Source organism: Acipenser ruthenus, chromosome 55, assembly GCF_902713425.1.
Source record: "Acipenser ruthenus chromosome 55, fAciRut3.2 maternal haplotype, whole genome shotgun sequence".
Lineage (NCBI taxonomy): Eukaryota > Metazoa > Chordata > Actinopteri > Acipenseriformes > Acipenseridae > Acipenser > Acipenser ruthenus.
Window position 1 is genome coordinate 6,166,444 of NC_081243.1, and position 22,036 is coordinate 6,188,479.

At 40.6% G+C, this 22,036-nt stretch overlaps 2 long non-coding RNA genes and 1 other non-coding gene across 3 annotated transcripts; 2 read left to right on the forward strand and 1 right to left on the reverse strand.

Moving 5' to 3' along the window:
* Nucleotides 1-2,409: 2,409 nt before the first annotated feature.
* On the reverse strand, nucleotides 2,410-13,897 carry LOC131723417 (uncharacterized). The gene is made up of 5 exons (XR_009320269.1): nucleotides 13,876-13,897; nucleotides 9,972-10,015; nucleotides 9,222-9,471; nucleotides 8,346-8,475; nucleotides 2,410-2,639 (listed from the first exon to the last, which is right to left on the reverse strand). It is a non-coding gene; the product is annotated as an uncharacterized LOC131723417 (long non-coding RNA).
* On the forward strand, nucleotides 2,591-3,923 carry LOC131696677 (uncharacterized). The gene is made up of 3 exons (XR_009320268.1): nucleotides 2,591-2,692; nucleotides 3,221-3,396; nucleotides 3,820-3,923. It is a non-coding gene; the product is annotated as an uncharacterized LOC131696677 (long non-coding RNA).
* Nucleotides 13,898-17,990: 4,093 nt separating the features above from the next.
* On the forward strand, nucleotides 17,991-18,064 carry trnan-guu (transfer RNA asparagine (anticodon GUU)). Its single transcript has one exon. It is a non-coding gene; the product is annotated as a tRNA-Asn (tRNA).
* Nucleotides 18,065-22,036: the final 3,972 nt, after the last annotated feature.

Here is a 22,036-nt window from a genome sequence, read left to right on the forward strand (position 1 = left end):
ATCCAGTGACATCTTGTCACTGTATCTGAAAAAAGTTCAGGAAGCTGTTGGAGTTTCAGCCAAGGTATGTTTTAAAATTCATAGTTGAAGTTTATGTATGAAATGCAAAGGATAAACTTACATGGCAATGGTATTTCATGATTGCATAATTTACAGCTTATACTGTAGAATGTTTGGGGTGGTAATGTGTCGTTTGATATAAAAATTATTATGAACATAAAATGTGATATTTGAAACAACATAATGGCAATATAGAGTTTAATTTAAAACCTAAGTTTAATCTGGTTTATATAGTTATCTTATGTAGAATTTTATTTAAAAAAATAAAAAATAAAAAAAATTAGCAGCCCATCCAGTAAAACTACAGGTATGGCAGCAATCAACCACTCCCCCCCATCTCACGCTACCCGATTTGGCAGCCTTGTAGGGGTACAATCAGCTTTGTATGCAGCTCTCTTAATTTACAAAGTGATAGACAGATTAAGTACTACTTCCTTTTTATATTTCTCTTTGCAGATGTGTCATGGTAGATAGGGACATGAAAGAAATCAACGCAGTACACACAGTGTTTCCTTATGCAAAGGTGTTGCTGTGCTGGTTCCATGTACTTCAGGTAAAAAACCAAAACCACTTTCGGTTAGGGGTCATTCCGGGTTGATTGCAGTGTAGCAATGACTTTGGTCCATACCAAGTGGACTAAAATGCAGTCTAGCAAATGCTGCAAATTAGACCTGATTGCACCGTACCAAAACCAAATAGTTAATCATGTGAATTGGTTCAGCTGATGTGAACATGCAGAACACGTTAGACCGCCCATGTGGACCAATATCTGAAGCAATGCAGAAGATAAGTCACATCAAACTTTTAACAGTTTAAAAACCCTTCAGTAGAATAAATGTCATCTAAAAGAGTTCCAAAATTTTCAATAGAGGAAAAGATGTATTTAGTACACCTAATTAAAAACTACATTAACGAAATTGACAGCACCAGCAAAGAAGACGAGAATGTTGTCTTACGTACAATGGCATGGAAAAATATTGAACAGAATTTCAATGCTAACCTTTTGGGGCGGCCGCAAATTTTTCAGGATAGAGGTGTACAGTACTAACTGTAGTCCAAGCACATGGACTAAACCTCATCATTCCACTAGTTCAGGGGTGGCCAACCCTGGTACTGGAGAGCCACAATCCTGCAGGTTTTATAGGTCTCTCTAAGTCATCAAACACTAATCAACTGGCACCCATGGGGATTTTGACCAATTAAGACCAATTAATAATGTCAATTAAGATATCAAGGGCTCAGTTAAAACAAAAACCGGAAGACCCTGTGGCTCTCAAGGACCAGGGTTAGCCAGTCCTGCACAAGTTAGATGAATCAAGTGGACTAACTGGTACAGTGCAATCGACCCTCAATGTCTAATTACTTAAATATATCTACAGATAACCTACTGATTTCAATTGCACTTAGTATAAAAGTACTTGAGTGGGTATTTATATCCATAATGTAGAATTCACATACAAGGTCTTAAAGCCTTATATCAGGGGTAGGCGACCCTGGTCCTGGAGTGCCACAATCCTGCAGAGTTTGTAGGTATCTCTTAATCATCAATTATTAAATCCCTGGAACAAATGGTAATTCTGATAAATTAAGCTAATCAATGAGTCAATGAATTGATTAAGGGTCTTGGGGTAAACAAAAAACTGAAAAAACTGAAGTGTTTGTGGCAGTGCTTCCCAACCCTGGTCCTGGAGGATCACCTACCCTGCTGGTTTTTGTTCCAACAAGCTCTCAATTACTTAATTGAACCCTTAATTTAAGTAATAGTTTAAACTGGACTTTTTAAATCATGTAACTTATAAAACGTTGGAGAATTCAAGTTCCTTATACAATTTTATTCCTAACTTGGAACCCCAACTGTTTAAAAGAATTAAAAGGCTCTGATTAGGAAAACTATTAGTTCAATTAAGTAATTGCAAGCTTGGTTGGAACAAAAACCAGCAGGTTAGGGGGTCCTCCAGGACCAGGGTTGGGAATCACTGGTCTGTGGCACTCCAGGACCAGGGGAGCCTACCCCTGCCTTATATATTCAGAAAAATATCTGCCTCCCAGACCAGCTTTTGGCAAAATGACAGAATGCAAACTTGTGTGCATTATAAAATAAAATAAATATTTTATGGTAGAAATGTGGTATCTCCTAAGTCTGAAGGTTACAGGAAGGGAATTGAATGACAATCTGATTGATAAAAAATGAAAACATTGTTCCTTAATGTGATCTAACAAAAGTGAAACAAAGTAGCAGATTCAGAAAACTGTTCATTCCAATTGCATTTTACATGTGTCTTCATACTTAGATTTGATTATACTTGATTTATTATAATGATCATTATTATTATGTAATTTACACAATCCATGATACATAGCAAATTCAAAACTAATTAAAAAACTAATATACAATAAGTTTTAAAAAATCAGTGTACAATAGTTACAATTTTGAAAGCAAACAAAAAACAGACCATGTGCTATAGTACTTTCTAACACAGACTTAGACAGTGATAATTATCAACGTTTAGTTTTTTGTTTTTTAAAGGCGGTACACAGATGGATTGTCCGACGTGATGGAGGATGCAGTCAGAATCTGTCTGCAAAAAATGAAGTGATTAGGTCTATGATTGCCTTAAAACAATGCAGTACAGTAAGTTTCTTTTTCTTTCTTTCTTCCACGTTAGCAAATGTCATAAGGTGCTGATCTTTACTGATGAGTTCAAAGTTTGTTTTTTAATTTCCTTCTCACCACAATAATGACATATTATTATTATTATTATTATTTATTTCTTAGCAGACGCCCTTATCCAGGGCGACTTACAATTGTTACAATATATCACATTATACAAATATCACATTATTTTTACATACAATTACCCATTTATACAGTTGGGTTTTTACTGGAGCAATCTAGGTAAAGTACCTTGCTCAAGGGTACAATAGCAGTGTCCCCCACTGGGGATTGAACCCATGACCCTCCGGTCAAGAGTCCAGAACCCTAACCACTACTCCACACTGCTGTACTGTTGCTCATTCATGGATAATCCATTTACCATAATTAAACTACCCATCTTTTTAATAGAATTTGTATATTGACAAACGTGTATTTTTTGAAAAAATTATTTGGTATGCATGTCTTTCTGTTAACATTTTTTTTATTTATTTTCATTCATTTTAGGCTGCCGAGTTTGAAAAGATGTCAAAGGAAGTGATTGTCAAAATAGACAGAGAAACTGGCAGTTCAGTAATTTCACAGTATCTGCAGGACCATTGGTTTCGAAATGCAGACATGTGGTCCAATTTTGGACGGAGAGTTTACCACCAAGACAGTGAAACGAACAACCTTGTTGAGAGGTATGCATTTTGTAAAAATAGTGATTAAAACAAAAACATAAGTTGCAGCACTATAGGCAAGAGACAGACTTGTCTCGAATCCTGCCTACGCCATTGCCAGCTTTAGCCAGGAGTTCTGAGAGGGCGGCGCACAATTGACCTGGCGCCTGCAGGTTCAGGGTGTTGGCATTTCCAGCTGCATCGACTCCTCCAAACGATGTGTACGCTAGGGGGTGGGAGCTCTGGGCTTGTAGTGGGAAAAATAGCATATGGCTTTGACAGTGCGCGTATCGGAGGGCGCATGCTTTGTCTCATCCCTCCTGAGGAGGCGGGGAGTTGTTGCGGTCAGCCAAGTTGAATTGCTGATAAAGGAAAAAAATTGGTGATACTAAATAAAAAAAAAAATAAAAAAAATTGCTTTTGCTTTTCTTTTTTTCCCCATAGATTTTTTTTTTAGCATGAAGTATCAGTTTCTTCATGGCTATGCAAACAGACGAGTTGATGAACTACTTCTACTAGTTAATACCAAGGTGGTCACTTACTACAGGTTTGTGTAACATTTCCAATACTAGCATTTTTATGTGGTCTAGTGTTGCAAATGAGTGTTGGATTTCAAAAAATACATTATACTTTATTTGTAATTTTCTAGAACATAAAGGTGTTGTGTACATTTATTTCAGTATCTGTACAAATAAGGAGATAGTGTACCACAGGTCATGTATATAATCATGTATGTATATAATTTACACAACCCATAACTTTTTTTAGCATGTGAATAATACAATACTGCTCTACTAATTGTATTCTGTCTTGTACAGACGTGCTCAAATTTGTTGGTACCCCTCCACAAAAAACAAAGAATGCACAATTTTCTCTGAAATAACTTGAAACTGACAAAAGTAATTGGCATCCACCATTGTTTATTCCATATTTAATAGAAATCAGACTTTGCTTTTGATTTTTTATTCAACATAATATTGTAAATAAGAAAACAAATGAAAATGGCATGGACAAAAATGATGGGACCGCTAACCTAATATTTTGTTGCACAACCTTTAGAGGCAATCACTGCAGTCAAACGTTTTCTGTAGCTCTCAATGAGACTTCTGCACCTGTTAACAGGTAGTTTGGCCCACTCTTCCTGAGCAAACTGCTCCAGCTGTCTCAGGTTTGATGGGTGCCTTCTCCAGACTGCAAGTTTCAGCTCTTTCCATAGATGTTCGATAGGATTCAGATCAGGACTCATAGGAGGCCACTTCAGAATAGTCCAATGTTTTGTTCTTATCCATTCTTGGGTGCTTTTAGCTGTGTGTTTTGGGTCAATATCCTGTTGGAGGACCCATGACCTGTGACTGAGACAGAGCTTTCTGACACTGGGCAGTACATTTCGCTCCAGAATGCCTTGATATTCTTGAGATTTCATTGTGCCCTGCACAGATTCAAGGCACCCTGTGCCAGGCGCAGCAAAGCAGCCCCAAAACATAACCGAGCCTCCTCCATGTTTCACTGTAGGTATGGTGTTCTTTTCTTTGAAAGCTTCATTTTTTCGTCTGTGAACATAGAGCTATTGTGACTTGCCAAAAAGCTCCAGTTTTGACTCATCTGTCCAAAGGACATTCTCCCAGAAGGATTGTGGCTTGTCAATATGCATTTTAGCAAATTCCAGTCTGGCTTTATGTTTTTCTTTCAAAAGTGGAGTCCTCCTGGGTCTTCTTCCATGGAGCCCACTTTCGCTCAAAAAGCGACGGATGGTGCGATCAGAAACTGACTTACCTTCACCTTGGAGTTCAGCTTGTATCTCTTTGGCAGTTATCCTTGGTTCTTTTTCTACCATTCGCACTATCCTTCTGTTCACTCTGGGGTCGATTTTCCTCTTGCGGCCGCGCCCAGGGAGGTTGGCTACAGTTCCATGGACCTTAAACTTCTTAATATTTGCAACTGTTGTCACAGGAACATCAAGCTGCTTGGAGATGGTCTTGTAGCCTTTACATTTACCATGCTTGTCTATTATTTTCCTCAGACAACTCTCTCCTTTGCTTTCTCTGGTCCATGTTCAGTGTGGTGCACACAATGATACCAAACAGCACAGTGACTACTTTTCTCCATTTAAATAGGCTGAATGGCTGATTACAAGATTGGAGACATGTGTGATACTAATTAAAGAAACTAATTAGTTTGAAATAGCAATATAATCCAATTATTTATTATCTTTTCTATGGGGTACCGACAAATGTGTCCAGGCCATTTTAGAATATCTTTGTAGAATAAGCAATAATTCATCTCTTTTCACAGCTTCTTTGCTTTATTCTATGACATACCAAAGGCATGCAAGTATACATGATAAAATAGCTTTTAATTTCATCACTTTTCAGGAGGAATGAAGCATTATTTCAATGACCTGTAAGGGTACCAACAAATTTGAGCATGTCTGTATATGGTGTAGGTATCTGGAAGATCTTCATGGTGCTCAGAGGATTTCTGATTCCAAAACACAGGATACTGCAGAATCTGCTTTACATATGAAGAACAAAGGCCTTCAAAATAATTCTGTTTACAAATCAGGTGGCCATTGCACAGTGCCTTCAGAAGCAGATAAATAAAAATGTTATGCTGTGGATTTAATTAGCATGAAATGTGAATGCGCCGTTTCTGAAAGGGGTAATTTGTGCAAGCATATTGAGTTTGCAAAAATGATGTGCAAAGAACAGGGGATTGATATTGATGGAATTCGAAAAGAATTAGCCAGTTCACTAACTGAACAGCATTGCTATGAGTGGGATGGAAAACATTTAATTGTACATTGTGCTGGTAGTTTTTGGAGTAGTACATTTGCAAAACCAACAGTGTACCTGTCTTGCCAATAGTCTTGGAGAAATATGTGTCTGTCTAAGACTTTGAGTTAATTGGTACACAGAACCCTAACCAAGAGGTAACTGACTGCTTTGCGAATACCACAGCAAATTGTCAATCACACAATAAACAGCTGTGTGTAAAGAAGATGATTTCAGACTTAAAGGAGTGGTGTGACAGCAGTGATTATAAGGAATCTCCAGAGTTGAATGCTGTAGTAAAACGTGCACACCAACTAGCATTTGGACAGTATAGCATGGCCAGCAATAAAATAAAAATGATAAGGCTGCATGCTTACAGAAAACGCATTGAAAGAGCAAGAAGCCATGCTATAGACATGCATTCATATCAGCTTAAATAACCCCTTAATCGAGCTTTATATACCCATAGACCTGATTCCAAATTCAAAGTCTGTTCCTTTAGAAAAAGAATAATTGGTAGCAAAGAATCAGATACTAAAATCGAGCTGAACGTGTGCTGTTATGAGCCCATGCCTTTATTTTTGAATTACAGAATGCACACAAAACTGGACAAAGTATAGAGGTTAATTACAACCGTTAAGGACCTCAAAGGTCTCTTCAAGTAAGAGTGAAATAGCTATTTATATGTATAGTGGCAGCATGTTATCAAAAATAAAATATATGTTACATAGTTCTAATTGCTGATGATTGTATTCTGGCCAAGTTGGTCGATATTTGATATGGTATGTCTCTCTTAATCAGATTACTTAAATAACACTTAAAATGTGTATTATTGTAACACTTTGTAAATAGAAGTTGTAAAAATATGTTTTGTAGTAAATAGAAAGTGCAATCTTTAAGTAGCGAGTAGTGTAAAAGCAAATTGTTAACATAAAAATCTAAGCCTGAACTGAATTTCTTTCAAAGGGGGAACATGTCAGGGTGTCATTAGAGCCGAGAAGTGGGGAGGAGGGTTCTTCTGTACAGCACTTTTTTCCCACAATTGGGTCCAGTACTTTGTATTGCTCTGTATCAGTCTGCTGAAGCACGTATGTGCAGTTTTACATTTTAATACTGCTATTATTTAAACCATAAACAAATAAAAAAAGAAACTACAGATACGAGATGTTGTACAGTACCTTTATGTATGTTTATGGTCAATTTTTAAATATATATTTAAGAGGTTGTATAGAAAAGAAAATGCCTTAAATAAAATGCCATTTTAGGATTTCTTTGCTTAGAAATGTTCTTAATGTTTTGAACAAGCCCTTTTTTAAAATAATGAACATACATGCAAAGGATGCTTTATTTTCAGTGTCATATAAAACTACACATTCTGCAGTTTTTCTATCTGGGAATCGGCACATTTTTGAAGTACAGAACTGTAAACATCAAGCATTTGAAAGCCCAGTCCATGAGTAGCCATGTCAAAGTCCTTAGCACTTCCTTTAATTTGGTCTGTTGTATTTTTGATGCCATAGAGAAAAAATATATTATATATATATAAATTTTTTTTTTTTTTTTTTTTAATTTAAATAATGAATACAATTCGTACGGCAATACTCAATAAACCAGTCATGTGGTTTTATGTAAGCTGCTTTTAGCCTTAGACACTGATTTTACCCAATATTTAATGAGGATTGTTTTTAGCTTCTAACATTTTCTTGTAATGGTATGTAAATAAAAAACAAAAAATAGAGATGCCCAGCGGAAAAAATCACCCTGAGAAAATCTGCAAGTCTATTTAGAAGTTTTAATGTGTACCTTTACACTTTAAAAATAATAATTTTGGGCTCACTAGTGGCATAGCAGGTAAAGACAGAGTGCAAATCCTGCCTTCTCTATTTAATATGATATAATTGTGCTTCCACAAAATGAGTGCCATGCATAAAAAACTGGAGGGGTAAAATATATAGTTGAAGTCTTCTGTTGACTATTTTTACAATTTCACACATTTGATTGCAATCATATCTTTCTCTGGTTGACCCCTCTTTCTAACTTTATTGTTTTGTACATGGGAAATATTTTGGTCTGATTTTACATTCTATATTTCATATTCATAGTGTATATTTTTATGTTACAGATTTGATGTAATTTAACGTTTTGGTTACACTACACCTGCATTTTTCATCACTAGTGTAAAACTGTAAAGAAACATACTTAAATTCATGAAGCTTTCCAATGGCAACATCTTTGGTTGTGATCGAGCCCTCCAAAACTGCAATCCTGTCAAAAGGAATCATCCTCACTGCCAGCTTGCCGATGCCCACCCCTAAACCGCAGGCTTCTCCTGAAGACAGAAAAGTGTTACTATTATTGTAACAATCAACTTTTAACGTACAATAAGACTGACATTACATTTTTCTATATTCACAAATAATGGATTTATTTAATGATAAATATAACGTTTACTGTTTGCATGTTACATTTGACTTAAGCTGGTGCCTGAATGCAAGACAACTTAGAATGGAAACATATAATTAGATTGTTAGGTTTTAAAAACAAGGCTACCCACACTACACTATTGAGATAAGGTATTTTGAAGCTGTTGAATGCAGTGGTCTGTATATTGCACCATGTGTTATAATACTGATTGATATGTTTTAGTGTGCTGACATTGCACTGGACATTTACTAATGTACCCTCAGTCAGTTTGGAACACAGGGAAGTTACAGTGGTTGTTGGGCCAGGACTAATGCCAACTGTCTCTTCAATCTCCAAGCTCACTCTTAATTTGTATCTACCCTTCGATATGCAACCAGGGAATTGGCTGACATTCTCAGGTGGACCTATCCTTCTCCTGATCTCCTCTGCTGTCACATTGTATCTTTGGGGGAAAGGTATAAGAATAATAAGATACAAAATATGGCCAACATTGCAAAATTGATACACAAATGTAAATTTAATGAAGCCATAAAAAGGTATTTACTTAATTCAGAATTAATTTAATTCTGCATCAAGCCTTTGGAATGAACTTGAGAATACTTAAATTATGGAATGTTGCAATATCACATGAATCTGTTTATGTTATATTACCTTTTCTTTCTCTTGTTGAAAGAAAGAGGGAGAAGGCTCTCGACTTCAGCAAATACTTGTGGTGTATCCATGCTTTCGGGTATTACAGCTGGGCGAGGCACAGCCAGTGATACAGGTGGATGCTGAAGTGACACAGCGACTGTGCTGGAGGAAGGAGGGCATGCCTGTGGCAGTGGGGAAGCAGTGTCGCTTTCTCAACAAGCAGCAGGGGTTGCTGATGTAGCATGAGCTTTTTCAGCATGATTTTTCACTGAAGGAAAAAAAAAAACAACAACTTACTTGTAAATAACACTACGTTACTTGCTTTAAAGAGCCACTATCGTAGGTTGTAGAAAATGTTGGTATATGGTCTAATGTGTTGGTATGTGGTCTAATGTGTTAGTCCAACTGCATCAGTAAAGTATCTGATATTTTCTCTTTCATTGTTAACATCCTGACACACATCCTAATGTGTTGGTATGACTCAGTAAAGTATCTGATTTTTTTTTTTCTAACAACTTATAACACTTTAAAATGTATGTGCCAAAGTGCTGTCCATGAGCAGCAATACTGAAGACATATTATTGTCGAGTTTACATTTTAAAGTGTTATAAGTTGTTAGAAAAAAAAAAAATCAGATACTTTACTGATAGTCATACACATTAGGCCATATAACATTTTCTACAAGCTACGATAGTGGCTCTATACATAAACTATTCAGTAATTTGATCAAATATAATTATTTATTCACAAACAATAATTCATACTTACCAGTGACCGAAGTACACTTCCTACGCTTTCTGGGAGGCATTTCTCTGAGAATTTTATTCTGATATTTTTATGATAATGGCAAGCTACAGCATTTATTTTTTTTTTTTCAATCACAACTTTTTTTAATCAGCCTGCCAGGCACGTGCCCCTTATAAACCAGCCTGCCAGGCATGTGCCCATTATAAACCAGCCTGCCAGGCATGTGCCAAATATAAACACCCAATATAAACCAGCCTGCCAGGCAACTGCCCATTGTAAACCAGCCTGCCAGGCATGTACCCAATAAACCAGCCTGCCAGGCATGTGCCCATTATAAACCAGCCTGCCAGGCATGTGCCCAATATAAACCAGCCTGCCAGGCATGTACCCAATAAACCAGCCTGCCAGGCATGTGCCCATTATAAACCAGCCTGCCAGGCATGTGCCCAATATAAACCAGCCTGCCAGGCATGTGCCCATTATAAACCAGCCTGCCAGGCATGTGCCCATTATAAACCAGCCTGCCAGGCATGTGCCCATTATAAACCAGCCTGCCAGGCATGTGCCCATTATAAACCAGCCTGCCAGGCATGTGCCAAATATAAACACCCAATATAAACCAGCCAAGTCCCCAATATAAACCAGCCTGCCAGACATGTGCCCATTATAAACCAGCCTGCCAGGCATGTGCCCATTATAAACCAGCCTGCCAGGCATGTGCCCATTATAAACCAGCCTGCCAGGCATGTGCCCACTATAAACCAGCCTGCCAGGCATGTGCCCATTATAAACCAGCCTGCCAGGCATGTGCCCAATATAAACCAGCCTGCCAGGCATGTGCCCATTATAAACCAGCCTGCCAGGCATGTACCCAATAAACCAGCCTGCCAGGCATGTGCCCATTATAAACCAGCCTGCCAGGCATGTGCCCATTATAAACCAGCCTGCCAGGCATGTGCCCAATATAAACCAGCCTGCCAGGCATGTGCCAAATATAAACACCCAATATAAACCAGCCAAGTCCCCAATATAAACCAGCCTGCCAGTCATGTGCCCATTATAAACCAGCCTGCCAGGCATGTACCCAATAAACCAGCCTGCCAGGCATGTGCCCATTATAAACCAGCCTGCCAGGCATGTGCCCAATATAAACCAGCCTGCCAGGCATGTACCCACTATAAACCAGCCTGCCAGGCATGTGCCCATTATAAACCAGCCTGCCAGGCATGTGCCCAATATAAACCAGCCTGCCAGGCATGTGCCCATTATAAACCAGCCTGCCAGGCATGTGCCCATTATAAACCAGCCTGCCAAGCATGTGCCCAATATAAACCAGCCTGCCAGGCATGTGCCAAATATAAACACCCAATATAAACCAGCCAAGTCCCCAATATAAACCAGCCTGCCAGGCATGTGCCCATTATAAACCAGCCTGCCAGACATGTGCCCATTATAAACCAGCCTGCCAGGCAAGTGCCCATTGTAAACCAGCCTGCCAGGCAAGTGCCCAATATAAACCAGCCTGCCAGGCATGTGCCCAATATAAACCAGCCTGCCAGGCATGTGCCAAATATAAACACCCAATATAAACCAGCCAAGTCCCCAATATAAACCAGCCTGCCAGTCATGTGCCCATTATAAACCAGCCTGCCAGACATGTGCCCATTATAAACCAGCCTGCCAGGCAAGTGCCCAATATAAACCAGCCTGCCAGGCATGTGCCCATTATAAACCAGCCTGCCAAGCATGTGCCCAATATAAACCAGCCTGCCAGGCATGTGCCAAATATAAACACCCAATATAAACCAGCCAAGTCCCCAATATAAACCAGCCTGCCAGGCATGTGCCCATTATAAACCAGCCTGCCAGGCAAGTGCCCAATATAAACCAGCCTGCCAGGCAAGTGCCCAATATAAACCAGCCTGCCAGGCATGTGCCCATTATAAACCAGCCTGCCAAGCAAGTGCCCATTATAAACCAGCCTGCCAGGCATGTGCCCATTATAAACCAGCCTGCCAGGCATGTGCCAAATATAAACACCCAATATAAACCAGCCAAGTCCCCAATATTAACCAGCCTGCCAGGCATGTGCCCATTATAAACCAGCCTGCCAGGCATGTGCCCATTATAAACCAGCCTGCCAGGCATGTGCCAAATAAACACCCAATATATAACCAGCCTGCCAGGCAAGTGCCCATTGTAAACCAGCCTGCCAGACATGTGCCCATTATAAACCAGCCTGCCAGGCATGTGCCCATTATAAACCAGCCTGCCAGGCATGTGCCAAATATAAACCAGCCTGCCAGGCATGTGCCCATTATAAACCAGCCTGCCAGGCATGTGCCCAAATATAAACCAGATTGCCAGGCAAGTGCCCAATATAAACCAGCCTGCCAGGAATGTGCCCATTATAAACCAGCCTGCCAAGCAAGTGCCCATTGTAAACCAGCATGCCAGGCATGTGCCCATTATAAACCAGCCTGCCAGGCATGTGCCCATTATAAACCAGCCTGCCAGGCATGTGCCAAATAAACACCCAATATAAACCAGCCTGCCAGGCAAGTGCCCATTGTAAACCAGCCTGCCAGACATGTGCCCATTATAAACCAGCCTGCCAGGCATGTGCCCATTATAAACCAGCCTGCCAGGCATGTGCCCATTATAAACCAGCCTGCCAGGCATGTGCCCATTATAAACCAGCCTGCCAGGCAAGTGCCCATTATAAACCAGCCTGCCAGGCAAGTGCCCATTATAAACCAGCCTGCCAGGCATTTGCCCAATATAAACCAGCCTGCCAGGCATGTGCCCATTATAAACCAGCCTGCCAGGCATGTGCCCAAATATAAACCAGCCTGCCAGGCAAGTGCCCGATATTAGCCAGCCTGCCAGGCAAGTGCCCGATATTAACCAGCCTGCCAGGCATGTGCCCATTATAAACCAGCCTGCCAGGCATGTGCCCATTGTAAACCAGCCAAGTGCCCAATATAAACCAGCCTGCCAGGCATGTGCCCATTATAAACCAGCCTGCCAGGCATGTGCCCAATATAAACCAGCCTGCCAGGCATGTGCCCAATATAAACCAGCCTGCCAGACATGTGCCCATTATAAACCAGCCTGCCAGGCATGTGCCCATTGTAAACCAGCCTGCCAGACATGTGCCCATTATAAACCAGCCTGCCAGGCATGTGCCCATTATAAACCAGCCTGCCAGGCATGTGCCCATTATAAACCAGCCTGCCAGGCATGTGCCCATTGTAAACCAGCCTGCCAGGCATGTACCCATTATAAACCAGCCTGCCAGGCATGTGCCCAATATAAACCAGCCTGCCAGGCATGTGCCAAATATAAACACCCAATATAAACCAGCCAAGTCCCCAATATAAACCAGCCTGCCAGTGCCCATTATAAACACCTAATGTAAACCTGCCTTCCAGGCCTCTGTGTTTTAACTACAGTAGTCTTACCAGCTGGTAAATTAATAATTTAGTTTAGAGTAACCAACCTTGTTATTCCGTTACCAATATTTGCTTAAGATATTAGCATAACTTCAGCTGACATGCCTGGTAAGTTTATTATATTTTGTATTATCATTTCATTTTTAACTGCATATCAATTATACATGATGTGTAATTGAATGTTGTGGATCACTGTGAACAACTTGCACACACAGTACAGCACAAATACTATGCTGCACATAAAGTGAATAATTAAAATATACGTTTGAACAACAAAACGAGACAAAGGTAGAGATTAAGCATCACTAGTATTTGAAATGATAACTACACTTAAAAAAAAAAACCTTATATAATACAACTTAACAGAAGATATTCATATTTAAGGCGTAACTCAACATATTTTAATGCCTTTGTGTGCATCCGTTGTGCTAAAAACGGTGTATTTTGAGAAGATTAATAAAACATCCTACCTTTTTCATTCCAAATCTGTTCTGCAGCAAAACCTTGGCGCGCAGTTTTCAGTTTGAATGTGAGGGCGTGGAAACAGGCAGCTTTTGCCCTTAGAAGGCGTGTTTCCTTTGTGATGTAAATGAGGAGGCGGGTTTTCACAGAGAGGTGTTTTTTTTACCTGCCTAATAGGCAGACCTGCCTGCCAGTCGAAGTTCGGGGCAAACTTCTCCCCTGTGCACGCTACCGGGCAGGACGCCACGGACGGAAGGAAAGACAGGTTAAAGAAAAGGATAAAAGAAAAGGATAATAAAAAAGCAGCGCAAAGCGGGAGAGAGCCCTCTACGTCACCCCCCGAATTACACCTAAACGGCCCTTAGTAGCAGTGTGATAACACGGCAAAACAAAAATCAATATCAAAAGTGGTGCTTAACACAATCCAAACATTCAAGTGAAAAAATAAATAAAGAAACAACAAAACGAGTCTCAAATACAACTTGTCCCAACAGGGAAATAACACAAAGCAAAATACATGAAGTGCACTTCTAATAAAGTAATTAACTGCTATCAAGCTTTGGTACTTTAAACTATAGACTATCACGACTACCCGTGGTCTGTTAATCAAAGGCATAATCAAACAATCGCCTTCGAATTACAAGTTTAAAACACACACGTCATTGTGGTTAGAACAACCATAACAATAGTTAATAGATAAACAAAAGCACAAACACAATACACCTTCCCTAATACGGAGCGTGGAGGCTAGAGTTGTTAGTATTAATTTGAATTTGGTACTTATCTCTACAGAATGCTTCAGCTGTAGATCTCAAGATCACCAATAACACAACCGGCAAAAACAGAGACAACGTCTCAATGCAATCACACGGAAGCGAGTTTTCAAACACTCACTACAAAACCACCCAATAATCCTAGCGTCTCCTGTTGCCACCACACTCTGTTCACACAAAAACAACTCCTCTCTAGCATAATGATTGATTTGGTTTAAATATGTTTGGTACAAAGGGGAGACAATTAACACTTAACAAGCTGCCGGTATGTTCTCAATTGGCACTTGTGTTCTTTAAGGCATAGCGTGCATTTAAATTAAATAGGTTCTACAATGCAAAAGCAAGTTTTGGCATTTTTGCATTGCCTGCCTCGTCAAACAAGCTCGAGCTACAGCACAGTGCTGGTGCATATACAGCTCTGGAAAAAATTAAGAGACCACTACATAATTATCAGTTTCTCTGGTTTTACTATTTATAGGTATGTGTTTGGGTAAAATGAACATTTTTGTTTTATTCTATAAACTACTGACAACATTTCTCCCAAATTCCAAATAAAAATATTGTCATTTAGAGCATTTATTTGCAGAAAATGACAACTGGTCAAAATAACAAAAAAGATGCAGTGTTGTCAGACCTCGAATAATGCAAAGAAAATAAGTTCATATTCATTTTTATAAAACACAAGACTAATGTTTTAACTTAGGAAGAGTTCAGAAATCAATACTTGGTGGAATAACCCTGATTTTCAAGCACAGCTTTCATGCGTCTTGGCATGCTCTCTTGATCTGGTGTTCCTCCATTCACATCTTGATTGACCTGGCTGTGTGGCATGGAGCACTGTCCTGCTGGAAAAACCAATCCTCAGAGTTGGGGAACATTGTCAGAGCAGAAGGAAGCAAGTTTTCTTCCAGGACAACCTTGTACTTGGCTTGATTCATGCGTCCTTCACAAAGACAAATCTGCCCGATTCCAGCCTTGCTGAAGCACCCCCAGATGAGTCCAATTTTCAGCTTTGCCCAACACCTGGTCGTCTAATGGTTAGACGGAGACCTGGAGAGGCCTACAAGCCACAGTGTCTCGCACCCACTGTGAAATGTGGTGGAGGATCGGTGATGATCTGGGGGTGCTTCAGCAAGGCTGGAATCGGGCAGCTTTGGCATGAATCAAGCCAAGTACAAGGTTGTCCTGGAAGAAAACTTGCTTCCTTCTGCTCTGTCACGTTAATTTCCAGCTTCCCAGCATCAGGCCATTCCTGCAACCTTCTTGTTCCCGGATTTGCACTTCTTCATTTGCCCCCTTCATCAAGGCACTTAATACAACTTTCAAAGTCCATTTCATTCAATTTGAGCTTCCAGGCACAAATAATAATGTCCTACGATTATCAACATTTCAGTCAAAGCGTCCTCCCACAACGCAATAGACAATACACTCTTAGACTGCTCCTGATCAAATCAATAGAATGGCTTGAAGTTTGCATGCAGTGGAAATTGGTATTTGAGAGTTAAGGCGTTTAAGATGATGTTGCGATGGGAATGTGAATAGAGTCGGTTATATTTGCATCATTCTGTATATATATATATATATATATCAAGTAACGGTAGCTTTATTATAATATTGGAGATACATTACCACAGTTTTGTAACACAATGACAAGAACAAGAACGTTCCCATACCGAGAGTCGAACCCGGGCCGTCTGGGTGAAAACCAGGAAGCCTAACTGCTAGACCACATGGGAAGCTAAGCAACAAAATCATGGACATGCAACAGTAGCTAGTATACAGTACAATGATTGGTAAAAACAAGAACCGATATTTCATTATAAACACGTTACAAATGAAAGCAAACTTCAAGCCATTTATTTTTATTCTCAATTAACAAAAAACTCTTTAATTGCTAATAAATAAATAAATAAATAGATAATCTCCCTTTGTGCTTCTCGGAAGGCATACGATGGAGGGCGCACTGCAGTTTTTCAGTCTGGGGAATATTACAAATTAGCAGACTGTGCTTTAAAATACACATGTAGGGCGGGCGAGTCTGTTACAAAGAATTGTCACACGGTATGTATCTCCATAATGCGTTGGGACTAAATACGCAGATACGTTCAACAGCTCGGAAACACCATAATAGAATCTGATGCCTTTACTAATGCGTTTCGAAACTGTTAAGTTTTCTCCCAAATGCGGTTCTCAACAAATGTTTTTTTTTTTTTTTGGTATTCCTTCCAGAGTAAGTCCAAAAGGCAAACACTGGAACTGGCTGCCTGAAAGTGCAGCGCTTGAACTGCCTCAACAAACGCTTAGCTCTAAACGTGTACATTGAAAGTCTATTAACATCTTTAACACAAGCATCTGTATTCCAATAGCGGTTAATCCACAGAGTGATCAATAAAGTGGCTGCTGGCTTTGTTTAAATATTAACAAGATGTTTTCAGGATTCACGCGTATTCTGAACAAGCACAATAGAATATGGTAGTGAAAGGACAAGCAAATAACAGGTTTATTGGCTCTGGTCTTGTATCATCACCCTGACTACTGTCCGTAAGAAAGTGGCATTAATAAAAACGTCATTATGCACCCGATACGCATGCCAGCGTCAGTGACACACTGTCGCTGGAGGTGAAAAGCGCTCAGTGCCTACTGGCGCTGGTGTGTAACACCTGTAACATGTTAAACCAGCGCTCAGTGTATAACACCTGTAACATGATAAACCAGCGCTCAGTGTATAACACCTGTAACATGATAAACCAGCGCTCAGTGTATAACACCTGTAACATGTTAAACCATCGCTCAGTGTATAACACCTGTAACATGATAAACCAGTGCTCAGTGTATAACACCTGTAACATGTTAAACCAGCGCTCAGTGTATAACACCTGTAACATGTTAAACCAGCGCTCAGTGTATAACACCTGTAACATGATAAACCAGCGCTCAGTGTATAACACCTGTAACATGATAAACCAGCGCTCAGTGTATAACACCTGTAACATGATAAACCAGCGCTCAGTGCCGCACCACCACGGACCAGCAGCCAATTGCAAGCTAGCAAGCCAATATAGAAAGTGTCACATGACAAGTGTTCGTGTGGTGTTTTAGCTTGCTGAAATCATCTTCTTTAGAAACTTTATTTTTATTTTTGATGGCCCACATTGTAAGTGATATTCTGGAAGACGAGACTCCCTTTTCAAAGTGCGTAGAAACAAGCAATCAGCAGCGGCAGTGCTTCCCGGCAGCTTTTGTCGAAATTCTCTTTTTATATTTCTTTTCTGTTAACATTAGTTTATGTTTCTGCTCCCTCGATCACATTCTGCAGTATCTCCCCTATGCTCTGGCGGTTTAACAGTTTGGTCTCTGTGGCGCAATCGGTTAGCGCGTTCGGCTGTTAACCGAAAGGTTGGTGGTTCAAGCCCACCCAGGGACGGTGCTTTTTGCATTTCTTAATCACATTAGAAAATGGCACTGTAATACATTACTATTTCCTTTGGTTTAAATATGTTTGGTACAAAGGGGAGACAATTAACACTTAACAAGCTGCCAGTATGTTCACAATTGGCACTTGTGTTCTTAAAGGCATAGCGTGCATTTAAATTAAATAGGTTCTACAATGCAAAAGCAAGTTTTGGCATTTTTGCATTGCCTGCCTCGTCAAACAAGCTCGAGCCACAGCACAGTGCTGATGCATATACAGCTCTGGAAAAAATTAAGAGACCACTGCATAATTATCAGTTTCTCTGGTTTTACTATTTATAGGTATGTGTTTGGGTAAAATGAACATTTTTGTTTTATTCTATAAACTACTGACAACATTTCTCCCAAATTCCAAATAAAAATATTGTCATTTAGAGCATTTATTTGCAGAAAATGACAACTGGTCAAAATAACAAAAAAGATGCAGTGTTGTCAGACCTCGAATAATGCAAAGAAAATAAGTTCATATTCATTTTTAAAAAAACACGATACTAATGTTTTAACTTAGGAAGAGTTCAGAAATCAATACTTGGTGGAATAACCCTGATTTTCAAGCACAGCTTTCATGCGTCTTGGCATGCTCTCCACCAGTCTTTCACATTGATGTTGGGTGGCTTTATGCCACTCCTGGCGCAAAAATTCAAGCAGCTCGGCTTTGTTTGATGGCTTGTGACCATCCATCTTCCTCTTGATCACATTCCAGAGGTTTTCAATGAGGTTCAGGTCTGGAGATTGGGCTGCCCATGACAGGGTCTTGATCTGGTGGTCCTCCATCCACACCTTGATTGACCTGGCTGTGTGGCATGGAGCACTGTCCTGCTGGAAAAACCAATCCTCAGAGTTGGGGAACATTGTCAGAGCAGAAGGAAGCAAGTTTTCTTCCAGGACAACCTTGTACTTGGCTTGATTCATGCGTCCTTCACAAAGACAAATCTGCCCGATTCCAGCCTTGCTGAAGCACCCCCAGATGAGTCCAATTTTCAGCTTTGCCCAACACCTGGTCGTCTAATGGTTAGACGGAGACCTGGAGAGGCCTACAAGCCACAGTGTCTCGCACCCACTGTGAAATGTGGTGGAGGATCGGTGATGATCTGGGGGTGCTTCAGCAAGGCTGGAATCGGGCAGCTTTGGCATGAATCAAGCCAAGTACAAGGTTGTCCTGGAAGAAAACTTGCTTCCTTCTGCTCTGTCACGTTAATTTCCAGCTTCCCAGCATCAGGCCATTCCTGCAACCTTCTTGTTCCCGGATTTGCACTTCTTCATTTGCCCCCTTCATCAAGGCACTTAATACAACTTTCAAAGTCCATTTCATTCAATTTGAGCTTCCAGGCACAAATAATAATGTCCTACGATTATCAACATTTCAGTCAAAGCGTCCTCCCACAACGCAATAGGCAATTTATTTATTTTATTTCTTAGCAGACGCCCTTATCCAGGGCGACTTACAATGGTTACAAGATATCACATTATTTTTACATACAATTACCCATTTATACAGTTGGGTTTTTACTGGAGCAATCTAGGTAAAGTACCTTGCTCAAGGGTACAGCAGCAGTGTCCCCACCGGGGATTGAACCCACGACCCTCCGGTCAAGAGTCCAGAGCCCTAACCACTACCCCACACTGCTGTCCTGCTCCTGATCAAATCAATAGGATGGCTTGAAGTTTGCATGCAGTGGAAATTGGTATTTGAGAGTTAAGGCGTTTAAGATGATGTCGCGATGGGAATGTGAATAGAGTCAGTTATATTTGCATCATTCTGTATATATACCCCATACCCCTAGACCAACGAGCCAGCTGCCGGTTTTATCCGGCGGCCGACGCGTGATACAGTACTTCAAAAAATAAATAGAAAAAAAGGATGCTGGGTTTCGTTGTTTTGCAAAGGATGCACTGCAACGTCCGCTCACAGGAGCAGTCCCACTACTGGTGCGACACGGGGGTTTTGACCTGCTCCGTTCCCGACCTGGGCCGGTTCACCCCTCCTTAGACGATCTGGCATTCACGAGCTCCCCCAGAAATGCCATGTCGATGCCGTGCTAAGTGCGGACTCCCGATCGGCACAGCCAGTTGCAGCACAGAGCTTTCGTGCTCAAGCGATCCGCCAGCCTCAACCTGCCCCTGTAGCTGGGATTACAGACACACGCCACGGCGCCCGGCGTGAGCGAGAACGGCTAGAAGGCAATTCAAATCCCCTTGTCTGAAATGAGAGCGAGAGTACTCGGGCAGTTCTCCACTGACGTGGCAGCTTTTAATGCCGATTCCATTAAAAGCATTGCCGGGTCCTGCTGTAGCGGTAAAACACTGTGACCAGATGAATGAATTGAAAAAGTGTTACGTGAAACACATGTGAATCCTAGTTTTCGTGCTGCAAATTAAAAAAAAAAAAAAAAAAAAAAAAAAGCAGCACTATAAGAATGCCATAAAATAAAGGAGGTTGCATTGGCGAGTATTAAGCCCCCCTCCTCTGAGGTGCCAGCAGCATTCCGGAACGGGACTCTGGTCATGCTGCACTTATTTTGCTGCCAGAGACTGTATCACGCGTCGGCCGCCGGATAAAACCGGCAGCTGGCTCGTTGGTCTAGGGCAGGGGTGTCAAACTCAATTTTACCATGGGCCACATCTCAATTTCATGTTTGCTTCCCGGGCCACAAAATATATGCATCATTTTTACATATAAATATGCATTTTAGTGATACTATATATATATATATATATATATATATATATATATATATATATATATATATATATATAAGAATTTATATTCATTCGTTTTTGGTATAAATTATTAAGATGAAACACATTTTATCTTACCTATTTGCTGTACTGAGAGTGCTCATTTGTTGAAGAAACCTGACACCGTTTTTGTGAGACCAGTTTATCGATGTCAGGAGTCATGTCTTGTGATGAAGCTATCTTAAGGATGGAATGTAAATGTTCATCATTCACCCGGGATCTTTGAGGTGATTTATTGATCTTCATTAATGAAAACAGCCGCTCGCACAAGTATGTACTTCCAAACATTGACAGGACTCGTGAGGCATTAAGGCGGAGCTGTGGGAATGTGACTGGAAGGAGACGGTACAATTGCTCAGCCCCGGCAGAATCAAACTTCGCTTTCAGTGCGCTACTGCACTGTAGTTCAATCAGTTCCATTTGCATGTGTTCTGGTGCAGCTTCCACGTCCACGATAAATGGATTTGAGAAAAGCTGGAACTGGAATTGCTGCTTTCTAAAATCAGAAAAGCGGCGCTCAAATTCCACGTGCAGCAGGTTCAGTTTTGCAGCAAATGCATCTCCAGGAAAAGTCACACCCACAGAAACAGCTTGGCATGTTGGGAAATGAGAAAGATTTCCTTCTTGCATCTGCTTTTCCCAAAGACGTAACTTTAGCTGAAACGCCTTTACGCTGTCATACATTTCTGTGATGACTTGTTTGCAGCCTTGCATTTTAACATTCAAAGTGTCGAGGTGTTCAGTTATATCGCAGAGAAATCCAAAATCACACAGCCATTGTGTATCTGAAAGCTCTGGCATTTCTCTCCCTTTATTGTGCATGAACAGTTCTATTTCTTGACGTAGCTCGAAGAATCTTTTAAGTACTGCACCACGACTAAGCCAGCGAACCTCAGTGTGGTATGGCAAATCTCTGTGTTGTGTCTTAAGCTCCTCTAGCAACATCTGGAACTGCCTGTGATTCAAACCTCTTGATCTGATGAAATTGACAGTTTTCACAACTGTGGCCATGACGTTGTCCATTTTCAAAACCTTCCCGCATAAGGCTTCCTGGTGTAGAATACAGTGGTAAATTGTAAGTGTCCCGGGCAATTCAACTCCTCTAGTTTTTTGCGCACTAAAGCAACAAGCCCATTTTTTTCACCACACATAGCAGGCGCTCCGTCTGTTGTCAAGCCAACTAATT